The 14,515-nt window shown below is 35.0% G+C and overlaps 1 long non-coding RNA gene across 1 annotated transcript; it reads right to left on the bottom strand.

The window, feature by feature from the left end:
• Window positions 1–705: 705 nt before the first annotated feature.
• Window positions 706–10,885, bottom strand: LOC112670899 (uncharacterized). Its single transcript, XR_003143282.3, has 4 exons — window positions 10,738–10,885; window positions 4,381–4,478; window positions 1,252–1,384; window positions 706–771 (listed from the first exon to the last, which is right to left on the bottom strand). It is a non-coding gene; the product is annotated as an uncharacterized LOC112670899 (long non-coding RNA).
• Window positions 10,886–14,515: the final 3,630 nt, after the last annotated feature.

Genomic DNA, 14,515 nt, shown 5'->3' with positions numbered 1-14,515 from the left:
GAGAGAAGAACCATGGCTGGAGATTGGAGCATGTGGAAAGGGGCAAGTGAGAAGTTCCTTAAGGTATATGGTCAAATGTATTTTAAGAAAGAGATCTCAAAAAGTCAGATTTAAATTTGTTGTATGTGAATACCCAAGCTCTCAAGTAAATCATTATCAAAAAATTATATCCACAAAATAAGGGTAAAAATGGAAAAATGATAGCACATACAAACTTCTAGTATTCTCCACCGGGTATTCTCAACCCAGTATATCTGGTATAGCACTGTCTTCCAGTCTTACTATACAACAGGATCACCAAATCAGATGGAAAGCTTGTACCCTCTCCCTTGGGAAAATGTGATATTTCTACAACGTATTTTGGAACCCCATCACTGGAGCCCTCTGACTCATCAAGGATTCCAAAGAATGCCAGCTTGAAACCTAAGAGCAATTATGATGAATATGAGAAACTTCACTGTTAATTTAGCATTGAGTCCCATGAGCTGGATGCTACTTACTCAAAATAATTTGGCAGAGAGTATATGTAGTATGATCGTTGTGGTTGGAAACTTCTCCTCAACAAGCAACACACACAGATGAAAGAAATGCTTTGATGGACTTTTTGAGAGGGATTCTGTTTCATTTCCATCTATGACTACGTGCCCAGAATCATATCAACAAAGACTTCACAACTAGCTAATGTTCCAAGATTTAAATTACTTGCCTTCATTCTCCTCCTTGAATCCCAGAAGGTAGACTGAATCCAGGAAGCACTGTGCCATTGCTTTGCTGAAGTGTGGTTTCAGTGTGTCCGGCAAAATGGTCCCAGAACACCAACAGAGCCACAGAATTGGAAAACACTGGGTACAGTAACTGAGAACATTTAATGATTCCTCCCTAAAGTCCTTAGTCATGGAAAATCCATTTTCTAATCTTTACTGTCAAAAAGAATAATGGGTAATGCATCTATACCTATATTTGGTGGGATAATACTTTTCTTTCTTCTCTTTAGATATAAAACCCTTAAGTTTTAACACATTTTTCTGTAGCTAGAAATTTCTTGATTTTTCTTGAAATTTTAAAAATTTCAATAAACTTTAAAATTTCTAAACATTTCTTGAAATTTTTCTTTAAAATTTTTAGAAATTTCTTAAATTTTTTTTTCACTATGATGTGACTCAGATAAATTTGACTTTCCAGTCAGTGGTTTATAACATGCAAATACTTTACTATTACCTAAAAGTGAAATTAAATTGACTGGTCACTCACCGATAGTTTTAATTTTGGAATTTGGTAAAAAAAAAGATTATAAAATATTTTGTTTCAGAGCCTATGGTAAATAGTTTCAGATATAATCATTTTATGCATCGTCCTCTTCAAGGTTCTGAAATTTCCACACAATCTACAAGAGAACAGAAACTCATTTGATCAGATAAGTTAATATTTTACTCATCTTGTTCCTTTATTCTGAATGCTCTTCCTCAGAATTTTAAAAATCATCTCTTAAATCTGGGCACTAGTGCTTATTCTCCCATAAACTCTTTCCTCATTGTTTTTGTACTTTTCTCAAAATGTCGCTTGTACCTCTGTTTGAATTAATTTCCTTTAGCATGGTATTTGTTATCAAGTCAGTTGGAGGCAGTCTCCCCCTACTAATGTAAAGCTTCTTGAAAGCAGAGATTGTCTCTCATTTACCTACATTTCTCAGCATTTAGCTCTTAGATGTTTAGTGATTTGTGTAGAGAAAAGAGCCCCAAATCTAGACTTCCATGGAAAACAAGTAGAGAAAAAATTCCAATTACTTTTCATTTTTGTATTTGGATTTTATGGAGAAAACTCCTAAGAAAATCAAAGAGGGAAAAACACTAGACTGAGGCCTATGCAGTACTGAACTTATATTTATAAAGTTCAGAGGCTCTAACTATGTGTAAATTTGCTACGGTCTTTGAGTAGCAAAAGACTTAAACAATGTGCACAAAGGTTTTGACTAATTGGGCTAAATTGACAGGTTACTTTAATTGAAAACGTTAGTATATTGTTTTGAGTTGAACTCTTATTTGGTGTCTACAAAGCCAATAACACAGGGAATTGACTGAACTTTTCAACTTTTCACTGTTTATTTGGACACCATATAGACATAGCCAAAAAGAAATCTCTCCAAAAACACCTCAAAGAATTTTTTCTTCAACTGCATAAGATCATGAGAAAATAAAATCCCTCTGTTCTCAAATGACACTTTAAAGTTATAGGAGTATAGTGTGGGGAAATCAGTTCAGCCATGGATTATCAAAACAACAGAAATATAAACCAGGTATCAATTTATAATATTTGCTGAAATAAATTGACTCTGATTCAAACTGTCAGCTCAGTTCTTTGACACTGAAAATAAAGTACCAAATGTACTAATGTAGAAAACTTTAGCAATGAAAAGCATGACCCTCTATTTTGTAATATTATCTTACTATGAATCAAACTGATTGATAAATGAAGTTCAAATTGGCTCTTTTTGCATGAATTCAATCACAAGTCAAAAGTGTTTTTAAAGTTCTCACACACCTTTTCTACTGGCACATTTTATCCTTTGAAGAGACCATTTTTCAGTCTTCCTAATTTCACTAGCAAGTGCTATAGCACTGGACTTTTCTTACTCTCTGTTCCCTTTTAAGAGAGTAGTTCCTCTGACATCTAGATCTTTGGTAAGAGGAGTACATCTCTTTTTATTTGTTATTTCCCCAAAAAGGTCTTATTTGCATGGCTAGTTTAGTACTAAAATTAAAAACTTAGATTGCAAATGTCCTGGAGGTGGTTCAGATGCAACAAGTTAAAGAGGAAAATAAGTAGGTTTTTAATAGTGTATGCAGTGTAGAACAGTGTGCCAGGATAGGGTTGTATACCTCAGTGAGTGGCATCTAGAAGGACTCATTCCCTGGAATGCTGGCCTAAGCTGTGTTGAGACCCTTGTAGCTGGGGTGGTGACATGCAATCCCCAAGGTTCTAAGTTGTCCTGTGGATAGGAATCCATTTCCTGCTTTTTGTATCCCCCATCTCTCCACCCGTATATCAGAGATTGGTTTGAAAGAATGAAGCAGAGACCTTACAAATGCCTGAAGACCAGAAACTCTGTCAAGGGGAAGAAGAAATGGAAAAGAGAAGAAAGAGACTAAATCCCCAAATCCCTGCACATGTAAAAGCTTTCTTATTTTTTTTTTCCCCACTTCTAAAGAAGATGAGTCAAATAAGAGCCCATTCAAAACCACATGAGTAAAAATGAAGTTGTGTGTTTTTCACATACTTCAGAACAGGCTAAGGGATAAAAATGAGGGCGAGTTCCCTATAGTCAAACATGCCCAGAAGTAGCAAACTTTGACTTAGCCAGGAGCCAAATAAGCTGCTCTTGAATAATCGAGTCTTGATTTGAATCTGTAGAGATGCCCTTTTCATGTATGTGAGGTGGACTTTTGATTTCATCTCTGGGACAAAAGTTTGAAGTTAGTTTGTGACTCTTGCATAGAAAATGAAGGAAACCCTTGTAATGGGCGGCTCATGTAGGCTTATTATAAGTGTGTGTTTAACTCCGTCATGTGAATTATATTTTGAATCATTACCACTCAAGAGTCACAAGGTTTCATCTACTTAAGCTAAGATACTATGTGGAAAAGGCATTCTGTAGTCAACTTGCCGGCAAATACCATTTTAATACCTGAGTATTTAAATACAGATATTAAACCAGAAATGAGAGCTTTTTTGGTCCTTTTCTTTTGATTCTATCGTGTTAAATTAGCAGACATGGTAACAGACCTACATTATATATCAAAAGAATAATATTTTCAGAATTGGAGTGTAGGAAAGAGCCACAATTTAGCTCCTATGTGTCTTTATGCAATGGAAAGAAAGGCCCCTGAGACAGAGGGATAAGATCACCTCATGATGTGAAGTAGATCAGACATAGCAAAAGCATATGCTCGGTGAACCCTGAAAGCATAAATGCCACCAGGGTGCTGAGTCCAGTCCAGTTCATCCTTTTCCTGGACTTACCTACTGGCCTGATAAACTTATATACATTTTTTCATAAGTCTTCCCTCAAAATGGAGAGTTCTCTAGGGGTGCCTAGGTGGTAGTCAGTTAAGTGTTCAACTCTTGGTTTCAGCTCAGGTTGTGAGATCGAGCCCCACATTGGGTTCTGTGCTCAGTACAGAGTCTGCTTATGATTCTCTCTCCCTCTCCCACTGCTCCTGCCCCCACGCTGCCTGCACTCTCTCTCAAATTAATAATAATAAATCAATCTTTTAGAAGAATGGATAGTTCCCCATGGATAGTGTCATACAAAATGCTCCATTACAAATGAATTTGAAGCATTTAAACTTTCTACTGTCCCCTAAACTAAAATGTTTTCAGTACCGTTTGTCAAGGTGATAAATCTTTCTGGGTGTGTCCCGAAGGAAACCAGGGAACTTCAGAATTTACGTTAATCTCCCTGTGTTCTGCAAAATAAGATTCTGAAATGGGAGGAACAATATATTAGGTCAATTCAGGAATGAAAGATTTTAAAGTATCAAATTCCAGCATGCACATTCACAGTGTAAACCTGAATGACCAAACCAGGACTATACTTATTTCTATTCCAAACAAGTTCCAGTAATGAAACATCTTAAGCTATAGAAAAAAGAGGCTTAGTGTTACGGAAGGAGAATAGAAGGAAGTTTGTCATTCTGTAGAATCTTATCTCTAGTAGTATTTGTTTAGATTTGGCCATGTAAGCATATGAATTTGACCATTCCCTAAAAAGAGTGCAGGTTGGATAATTTGGGGTAAAAGCAAGTATAGCAGTAATATTAATAAGGGGATTTTATTTATTATGCAAATTATATTTAGCAAAATACACAGATAACTGCTAAGGTCATTGGCAGAACTAATAAATTCCAACCCAAAATGTGCATGGGAGGGTCTTTTGCATGGATGTGTGATGCTCTTGATTGAATAGCCTGACCTCAGAGATGGAAATAATGATGCTTACTCTTCTACAGGAATATAGTAAAGCCACAGAGGCAAGTCATCATGTTTTTTGAAAGGCAAAATACACCATATTAGTATTAATTTTGTCTTTTTGGTGGAAGTGATTTTACCTCTGTTTTAAAAAATAGCTCTCATCTTTCAGAAGAGAATTCCCTAATTAATAATTTATTGTTAAAACAAATATATGTGTAGCTCTGAATAGTGGGAGATATTCTTAAATGGTCCTATCTTTCCTCCTCCTTTATCCCCTTTGTGTCAGAAAGTAGGAGTATCCCATTAAGTCCGTCACTCTTAGTTCTAGGAGTAATAACACTATCCTGTTGACCATAGTAAGACTTCTGTGGGTAACAGTGCTAATCTTAACCACCACCCAATACAAGAATGCCACCCTCAGTCTAGGAGCATACCTTCTACCTTGCAAGGTATCCATAAAGTCAAATGAAACAATAACCAACAAAAGACCAATGTAATAATGACCCAAGCTAAATTCTATAGCAGAATCATTTTTTTGTGACGGTAAAAGTACAATTATTCTTTGTGGTTAAAATTATGCAGCCCTTAAATAACTCTGAGTAAATGAATTATGTGCCATTAAGAGATTTCTTGAAAGTTTTCATTAGCTGTAAAATAAAATAGCTTTAAGCTTTAGAATGTTCTACTCAGTTGGAGACTCTCATGTCTTTGTGATATTCTGGTGACAATTTCTATTCTAAGTGTCAAAAACAACTCTGCTATCTGGAACAAGTCGTATAGTATTCTCTCCTTTTAATATTCTAATCGTGAGGTGTGAAGTGAAATGGTTGCACAGTGTAATGGTGGTAAAGAAGTGGAGTGTCAATGAGACGGGGAAGGTGACAGACTCAGAATAGGTCCCTGAGGTGCTCTCCAAGTGCACTGGATAAAGATTCCCCTGGGAAAATTTTCTCATTAGTTCTCAGACACAGTTCAGTAATTCAATAGCACCAGGTTACCATTAGTCACAAGACCAAAATATGTTACTTTCCATGCTTTAGTTCCTTTATTTGTATATGTCATTTTCAGACTGAAAATTATGATCCCTACTCTCATGCAAAGCCAGTCAGTAAATTGTTTACATACTGAAGTATGATACATGACAAGTAGATTCTGTAGTCTTTTTATTATTGATGCATGGTACAAATTCAGAGGGAAATAGACATTTTAAATGATTCTGATACTTCCTATAAACTCTCAGTTTCTTTATAGCAGAATCACTAAACATGTACATGTGTGCACACATATGTGTATATGTCATTTTCATAAGAAAAGCAGGAAGGATTCAGAAATAGTTAATAAAAAAAAGACCACATTTTTAAAAAGCTTTCTCAGCCTTATTTATGCTACCTTCGAAGTAAACTTTTCTCACTACTTAGAGGGAGGCTATTTTTAAAACTAGTGTACCTTTTGTTTCAGAAATTATAATATTCTTTCGAAAATCAGAAAGTACAAAAAAATAAAATCAGAAAGTACTGAATGATGTATACACGTGTGAATATAAAATATTCGTATTTTGTGCTATGATAGAGAGGAAACTCTTAAAGGTCCTGGTTGTTAGTTAATTTTCTGTGTAATTACTGAGTAAAGATGTTAAGATACATAGATTATAATTTCACATGTTTTATATTTCATTGTCATGAATGATATGTACCTTTTTCTATGCTATGAAAGTTAACTGCACTCCCACTCCACAATTGAAGGCATAATGAGTTAGGGGGTTGTCTACCTCATTACTCACCAGGTCAGAAAGAAAGGAGTATCCACCCCCATTGGTCATTTAAACCCTCCCTGTCACATCAGGGAAACAATAATGAAGTCTGTGCAAATGAAAATTAGATGCAACACTGACAGATTATTGTAGATTTTTGTGTTCCGTAGACAATTCACAGTATTTTACTTTGCAGATTTTGCAGTGATTGTCATTCTTAGGTTTAAAAGGTAGCTAGTGTATAGTATTGCAAAAAATAAAAAAGTACTTAATTTACTTTGTAAGGTATTCTAGTGGAAATATAATTTAAATGTATCCACCTAAACATCTTGACAGACTGGAAGAGGAAGTTAATCTTTGGTCATGCAAATTATGTGTCTTTCAAAAATAGAATGTGATAGGTAAACTGCAAGGGGAAGGTATCTATTAGAAATAATGATGAGACCCACGAAAGAACCGACTTTTCCAAATGAATTGATTAAAATCATTTCCTAATCGAAAGATACTCTTTTCAAAACAGTAGTGATCAGGATTCCCAACAAACCATCACATGCTTCTGTTTATGTGCTACCCATAGAGTTATTGTTGAATTATGAATTGTAAATATTTATAAGTGATTCATATTAAAGAAGTTGTCAGCTGCAGCTACAGTTCTTCACCTTCTGTCATCCCAACTATCAAGGGGGCTGACTCAATCACTTTCTTGTCAGGCTACCTTTCTTCCCCAGAATACTCAATTCCCAAAACACAACAAAATATAAATGAATGGAAAGTGCTAATGACCCATGATTGCCAAGAGGTATTAAGTTTTTAAAGGTCCTTTGCTGACTAAATTTTAAATGAGCAAAATCATGAAATTCATTTCCCAAGGCAAATCTTTATATTTTTAGTAGATGTCCACTGAAAAGAAATACATATTATTGTCTTCTGGTCTGTCTGCTTTGCTGTGATCGGAGTCGTAATCAGCTTTTAAAGACTCAAGTATATGTAGCTTATTCCATGTTTACTTATAAGATCGATGCTCCTAAAAGCTAGACTAGTGAAAATATTACATTTTAATCAAGGGGCAAATGACTCGAAATTATAAGATTTGGAAACCTTTGTAGTATTTGAGAGTTTAAAGGTATATTTTAAATCTTTAGGATTAGGTCAATAATCATTTTCAACAGTTAAGTTAAAATCTTTATATTTAGTAAATAATATGGATCAGTAATATGGATCAGTTCCCAAATCTTATAATTTCATGCTATCTCCCTTTTATGTTATCTTAAGAATGCCACTGATGGGAAAAACTTTGTTTCTAATGAACTTGACACAGTCTAAACTTGCAATTTCTTTATCATTTTTGCCTTGGGTTGGTCTGTCATGTTTCTGCTGACATCATGTTTTATGGTATGTTTTCATGTCTGAGAAGAATTCTTTCTAAGTAAGAGGTGGATGGTCTCTGAAATCACAGCGTACAGATTCAAATGTTTGGATACACGTGAAAAAAGTGCCCTTTGTGTTTGTTAATTCAGCCATTATTTTAGGAAAATAAGCTTTTGCCTTTTTTTGTTGTTGTTGTTGTGAATAAGTGCTTCTATCTGTGTATAATCTAGCATACACTAAAGTCCAAGTCAATATTGGAAACTCAGCCAAATAGTTAAGGAGTACTTTTTGATCAGATCATTAGATCTTACTGAAAGGAGGCCCTATATGTAGGGAATTAGTGGTTTTCCCAGATTTTGGTATAAAGGAGCTAATGGCAATGTGTTAATCTTTTTAAGTTTCTGTTTCATTCTTAAATTTCTTTATGAAATAGCTCTTAAGAATCTTTCAGCAATTTTCTGTGATGTCCTTTGTATCATTCCAGCTCTGTGACTTATATGTGCTCTCACAGACATTCACATGCAGGCAGACTTTCTACACACACACACACACACACACATACACGCGCGCAGAGTCAGGGCCCGCTCAACAGATGTGCTCTTGTGTGGGAATCACATCACTTTTTCTGAAGCACTGAAGGCATGACTTTCAAGTAGTTTTAAATTTCAAATCAGCTTAGTCCATATTTAATCTAGACATGTTGGTTTAACACCAAGCCACACCAGACCTTTTAAAGTTCAGTGGCTGTGATAGAAAATTCTTCACTGTGTTGCACCAATAAATTGAGAAGTGCAGTATAATTCTCCACTATTGCTGGAACCATTGTGAAGTAAAATAAGACTTTGATATAGGTTCTCACTCAGGTGCACACTCTTTCACAATTGTATTCAAAGTGTGTGTTCACAAAAATTAAAAACTCGGATGATGCATAGTTTATGGAAGTAAGTGGTAAAAAAAAAAAAAAGTTAACTCCACCATTTTTTCCTATTGGTTACTTTACATACCAATAGATTAAAAGATGCTGAATTCCTTTTCTCTGAGGACCACCTTTATAACTGAGTTATTTAGTTTTTTATTTTTTTAAACTAAGCAGCCAAAAGAAAGAGCCTCTTGACACTTCCAGCAAGTATCTCAGTTCTTTTCATATTGTCAATAGCTCCACTGATAGCACTGTTCTTTTGACAGCTAAAAGCAGATGTGGGGGTTAAGTATGGGAGCAATTCAAATGTCCATAGTAAACTGCAGGGGGGCAGAGAGAGCTCAGAGAGCAGCAGCTTTAAAGTAATTGACTAATACAGTAAGGATATTAAAGTCATTTAGTGCCAAAAGGGAACACACTGATCCCTGACCCTCAGCCACTTTGGAGTAATCTAGTATTCAATCCAGCGTGTAATGACTGCCAGGCCTGTCAATCCTCCAGGCTCTCCAGTCAAATGCCTGTGGCTACTATTGGCTTATGGTAAAAGGACAGAAATGCAAGGAAATGCCTCTCAATCAGCCTATGATGTGATAATGTTATTGCTCCAATGTATTCTATATTGTCCCTGCATAGTTTAATCTGTTGAGACCCATGTCAAAAATTGCCCTTGTTCCCCAGAGGTCTTTACTCAACCTTTTAGTAATACAAGTGGATTTGAAAGGAAAGGGGGTAACTTACTTGATGAATTGTTTCCAGCTAGTATGTGTATATGTGTGTGTGTGTGCATGTGTGTATATGTATATGTATATATATTCATGTTCAACTGTGGCTTAAAGGCTATTGTGCAAGGTATAAATTAGAAGTGTGCGTTGGTAATCTCTTGTACACCCTTTCTTTTACTCCCAATGGGCAAAATATTTTACAATAAAAAAGGGTTTAAAAAGAGTATTGACAGAAATTTATTTACACAGTGGCTGATTCACATTCAGTGCATGTGCCAAATGGATTTTTAACGGGAAGATGTCAGAAAAAAAAAGATTTACTTGTTTCTGCTACTTTTGAGACAGAAGAGTTGGCAAACTTCTGGGAAGCTTCCATTTTAAATGAGGTGTTTTGCATTTGGAAAATATAATTATTGCTACAGGCAGCAAATGAAAAAAAAAAAAACACACCTAAGAAAGAGTGCAGGAAATTGCCATTTTTTGTTATTTTGATTTTGCTAATTGAGGCACCGGAAATTGACCCAAAGTTGAAGAATCAAAATGGAATAATAATCATTCAAATTGTATTTTATTATCTCACAAAGAATCTTCGTATTTCTTAGTCATTCCCCCACTTACTTTTTCAAACCTACTTCTCTTTGGAAAGAGAAAGCTCTAGTGATGATAATGCATTATTATTTTTAGAGGACATTAAGGTTACATAGGGGAGGCATTTTGCCAATTTCTGATCTGTAGGACTCTGCAATTCTCCACAGGGAAGATGCTATACAAACCTAGAAACAAAGAGGAACATCTATTTGCTCATAAGTTTGAAACAACTTTGGTCTCAAAAACAAATGACTTTCCCTGTCCATCAAAATCTCCTCCAGTCATTCAGCACTCAAAAACGATTAATCGGTGTATAATTGTGTTTTAAAAACCACTCAGCCTGTGTTATCTACGTTTCCATTTGAAGTATTCTGAATTTGTGTACAGTTCTTGCCAAAATAGAAGAGATAGGAAAATCTTACTTTTGTGTTCAGTGAATTCCCAGACCTTAAGGGCAGAATGAATGCAGGAGGAAACGCATCAGGATGTCTCGGGCAATTTTTCATTAGTATCCATGACAAGCTGTTTCACCACAGGCTATTGTTTTCATGGAAAGTTCAAATACAGTAGGATGGGATATGGTGTGCTATTAGCACATAATGGTATGATTATTACCTATCTTATATATATAAGTGACCTTTGTCACCTAGAACATTGATACTCTTCATTATGATGTACCATTGTAGAATAAGAGGAATGGTTGGACAGCTTTAGAGTTCTTTCTGTAGTTGTCTAATTATCTGTTTAAAGTTTTCAAAGCTTTCCTAACAGGTGAACTAGAAGGGAAAACCAAATAGGTCAGAGAATCATAGGGCTTCAAAGGACCTCGGCATTAATTTGTCTATTCCTTTCACATCCCGGCATCAAATAGCTAAGCTATTTCTGGTGAGGGTATATTTTATACAAAATTCCAAAATTTACCATCATGTGTATCTACAAAAAGCATTATGATTATAAAGGAATAACTTGATTCTACAAGCAGAACAAAAAAAAAATCAGTCTTTATAGCCACACATTGTATTAAAAGCTTCTTGAATGAGTTGAAACTTATTTTTCCCTACCATCTCCTTAGGAAATTCAGTGAGTCACTTTTCACTCTTTGTATAATAACTTCATGTTCCTAACGACAATTGTTAAATATATATTTAGTTTTCTGTAGAATGAATGTGAGTAAAGCATCATTCGGTTTGGGTTAATTGAGTAAGTTCTCCTTTAGCTTCAACAGAATTAAGGGCACATATCTTATCTTCATTTCTCATAGTCAATATGTGGTTGAAAAAATTTCATTCCTTCAGCAAATATGGAATTTCAGCTCTGCACATGGCATTATGCCAAGCTCTGTAAGGGGTATAAAGAAGAATAAGATGTGATCCCTAATTTCAGAAAGCTTACAGACCAATATGGGAGGTGAGACACTAGACAAATAACTATAGCACACAGTTGAAAGGGGAGAAGGTAACTAAAGTTTATTAAGCACCTCGAGCTAGCCAGTCCGTCCGTATAACTCCAATTAATGGACACAGAATTGTGCAACACTCATTTTCATTTGTTAAGCTGTCTTTGAGATTCAGGAAAGCCAATACCCTATTTGAAACAAGTTCTTTCTGGCTCAGAGACCCATCCTCTCCCAGCAAGACTGCATCTTTTCCATTACAGGAGCCATGAGGCTATGATGACCCCCTGTGAGAAAAGCCACTTGATGCTCTTCCAAATTGAAATCCCATTTTTCATTTTAAGGAAAGGTAAGATTCCAAAGGTCAACCGTCTGGTATGGTGTAAACAAAGTGATCTTTATGTGGGCTCATCTTCTATTAAATTGATCTCTAAGGCCATGAGATCAAAAACTATGTCTTATTTCTTACTGTAATCAGAATATGCTAGGAATTTGATAAGTACTGCATTGGTTAACTGAGTATACAGAATATCTTCATTCTCTTCCGGCCTGGAATTTTCATCAGGGATTACCACCCAGAACAACTCCCAGAGTGAAGATAATCCCACCAAGGTATACAGCTGTGAAGAGTCATTAAGCCTATTAGCCATAAAGATGTTTAGTCTGTTTATATCCATCAGAATTTCTTCAATATTCTTCATTAAAATGAGGGTAAGAAGGCAGAAAACTCGTATGTATAAAAAGTTAATTTTAAAAAAGGTTAATTATCTGGATTTTTATAATTCTATATTTAATGGTAGAGTTGTATCAACAAGTTAAAATCAATGGATGATTAACCTACCATCCAGTTGAATCTGTGTTTGCATTTCTATTTTTAAATTACTGGCTTTGGAGCTGTTATTATTATTATGACAACCTGCAGTTTTCTTGAGTATTAAAAATTATACTGGTATCTCTTTATTCTTTTTTCTTTAACCTACTCTTTCTTGTTTTATAAACTTTTTATGGTTAAATATCGTACACATTCAGATCATTTGCATAAAACAAAGCTCAAAGAATAATCACAAATGAGTGACTACTGGGCAGGTCAGGAAATATGAAATAGCAATCTAGAAGCATCCTTTGGACCATAGCCAATCGCTACTCCAACCTTTTTTTCCCTTCTTTTTCCTTCCTCTCCACTATTCTGACTTCTAACTTAAATTTTGTTTGGTCTCTATATACATGGAATCACTTTCCTATCTGGCTTCTTTCACTTAACATGATACTTGACAAATTCTTCATTGAAGTTCTGTATATCAGTCCTTGATTCATTTTCATTGTTCTATACTACTCACTTTGTGAATACCACCTGAATAATCCATACTGTGACAGATGAATAATTGGGTTTCCATTAAGGGAATATTACAAATGATGGTCTCAACACAGTGAACATATGCAAGTTTTTTTGGTTGTATGTATAATTAGTTGAGCTGGGTCATAAATTACGCATATATTTATTAAAGAAGATGATACCAATTTTCGAAATGGGTTGTACCAATTTATTTCCCAACTGACAGTATAAGAAAATCCCTGCTGTTATATATCTTACTAATAGTTGGTATTAAATGTCTTACTAATTTTAGCCATTCTTTGGTGCATATAACAGAATCTTGGGCAGCCTGGGTGGCTCAGTGGTTTAGCGCCGCTTCAGCCCAGGGCCTGATCCTGGAGTCCTGGGATCGAGTCCCATGTCGGACTCCCTGGATGGAGCCTGCTTCTCCCTCTGCCTGTGTCTCTGCCCCCACCCCTCTCTCTCTGTGTCTCTCATGAATAAATAAATAAAATCTTAAAAAAAAAAAACAGAATCTTGCTGTTTTAATTTGTATTTCCATGATTGCTAATGCAGATAAACGTATTTTCATGTTTGTTGGGTATTACTGGTAGATTTCACAAGTCGCCTTAAAAATTACAGTTATAAAAAAATTACAGTTATATCATTGATACAGAATGCAAGTTTCCTCACACCTTTGACAGCATTGGAAATTGTCAAACATATGAGTAGGGGGAAAAATCACATTATTATTGTGATGCATTTCTTTTGTTGTGTCTCACTTTCAGCATAGTTCTGTGTTGTTTTACCATTTTTGCCCTTTTTTTGTGCTATATATTACTCCTGTCCTATGATCATTTTCTTTCTCTTGGGTTGAACATACTACTGATTTCTAAAAATTCTTATATATTTACTAAGCTTTTTGTCTGTGTCAAATATTTCCTCTATTTTACTCTTTGATTTGGTTTGTACTTTTTTTGGCTACACAAAAGTTTTTCCATTTTATGTGGTCAAACTTATCAGTCTTTTTATCTTTGTGGTTTTAGGGTTTTGTCTAAAGTGTGATGGCCTTCTATACTCAGATCACTACAAATTATTATGTTTTTAATTAGCTGAATGCTCTCTTTTAGATCACTTACAGTTTTAATTTTTGCGATGAAATCTTTGATTACTGGGTATTTATTTTGAAGTAAAAATTGCTTCAACCCTTTTTATTCCTTTTTTTCCCCCAAATTGCTGGCTAGTTGTCCAAATACCATTTCTCAGTAAAAACATCTATTCTCTACAGATTTCAGTTGCCACCTTTGTCATTCACTAAATTTCATTGTGTCCTTGAACTTATTTCTGGGCTCTCTACTTCATTAAATCTTTCTGTTTATTCCAGGGCTAGTTATGAGCTGCTATAGTTAAATTTGCTTTTTAATGTATTTTTATAGTAGTTTTTTTTCTTTCAAAATATTCCTAAATTTTTTTACACAAACTTTTCTGGATGAAC

The sequence above is a fragment of the Canis lupus genome, chromosome 14 (genome assembly GCF_003254725.2).
Source record: "Canis lupus dingo isolate Sandy chromosome 14, ASM325472v2, whole genome shotgun sequence".
Classification (NCBI taxonomy): Eukaryota; Metazoa; Chordata; class Mammalia; order Carnivora; family Canidae; genus Canis; species Canis lupus.
Note: the sequence above shows the minus strand (reverse complement) of the source record. Positions and strands in the feature narration are given on the sequence as shown.